This window comes from Mus pahari, chromosome 3 (assembly GCF_900095145.1).
Source record: "Mus pahari chromosome 3, PAHARI_EIJ_v1.1, whole genome shotgun sequence".
Lineage (NCBI taxonomy): Eukaryota > Metazoa > Chordata > Mammalia > Rodentia > Muridae > Mus > Mus pahari.
Genome location: NC_034592.1, coordinates 14,083,339 through 14,084,715, shown reverse-complemented (window position 1 = coordinate 14,084,715; position 1,377 = coordinate 14,083,339).

The window sequence follows — 1,377 nt, the reverse complement described above, 5'->3', positions numbered from 1 at the left end:
ATTAGCCAACCAGCAGCTACATTTAGTGTTCAGGATCCTGTTGTAACCTCAAGCCTTTCTCAGGGCGAGCTTTTAAACAGAAAAAAACAAAAAACAACAACAAAAACCATGTTCTAGGTTGACATACTTCAGTTAACAAGAACAGCCAGAAATAATAATAGAGAATAATAATATAATTAGAGAAACCAAAAGGCACGGTTAGCGCATTTAGAGACTCCCAGAATTCTGATGTCTGTATACACAATGAAGTGTTCAATCTGTGTCTAAAGGTTTAACAATATGTTGTCTGTGAAAGCCAGGCTGTTGCTAGGCTTGTTGCTAGGGAAAGGCCAAAAAAGAGGACAGTTTCTGTAGGAGTGGTTTTTTTTTTTTTTGATTTTATTTATTATTATATCTAAGTACACTGTCACTGTCTTCAGACACCCCAGAAGAGGGCATCAGATCTCATTATGGATGGTTGTGAGCCACCATGTGGTTGCTGGGATTTGCACTCAGGATCTTTGGAAGAGCAGTCAGTGCTCTTAACCGCTGAGCCATCTCTTCAGCCCCTCTGTTGTTTTGTAGCTTCTATTTGAGCAGTTTCAGTTCATGTGGGGAACACTTTTACTCATCTGGAAAAAGGTAGCTATAAAAAGTAGCAAGTGGTGGCGCATGCCTTTAATCCCAGCACTTGGGAGGCAGAGGCCAGCATGGTCTACAAAGTGAGTTCCAGGACAGCCAGGGCTACACAGAGAAACCCTGTCTCGAAAAACCAAAAAAAGAAAAAAAAAAGTAGCAAGTGCCATACCCTGCCCTGGTAGGCCAGGTCTTGCTGAAGACAGCTTTTCTAGAGACTGCTAGGATGTTCATTTCTTATTTGGACCCCACTCTGGGTAACTGCATTTTGTTTTGGATTTACTTGAGCACAAACTTAGCATGTGGCTGAGACATCCTGCCCTATGCTATTCTGTCTTAGTCTAACATACCTTGGTCTGAGGAACTCAGTAAGTTTTGTGGACCCCAGATGAATAGTCTGGTGAAGAAGGTCAGTTACCAGAGACTGCCATCCATGTCAATGGTTTTTGGGAGAATGGTCATTCTCTCTGGTGTCCTCCATCAACCTGTGTGTGTCTTCTTTACCATGGTCTCAGGCAGAACTGGGTCAGGGTATGTCACCAGAATATTAATTAGCCCACGGGTCCTAGGGCCATTTATCATTTGTCAGGCAGACAGGTCAGCACCCTGGCAGTGGAGGACAGCAATTTGTAGGGAAAGCCAAATAGCCTGTAGGAGAACCAAGGATTTTTTCCTTGTTTTTAACATCCTTTTACCCAGCAGTGAGAATCTTTCTCTCTCTCTCTCTCTCTCTCTCTCTCTCTCTCTCTCTCTCTCTCTCTC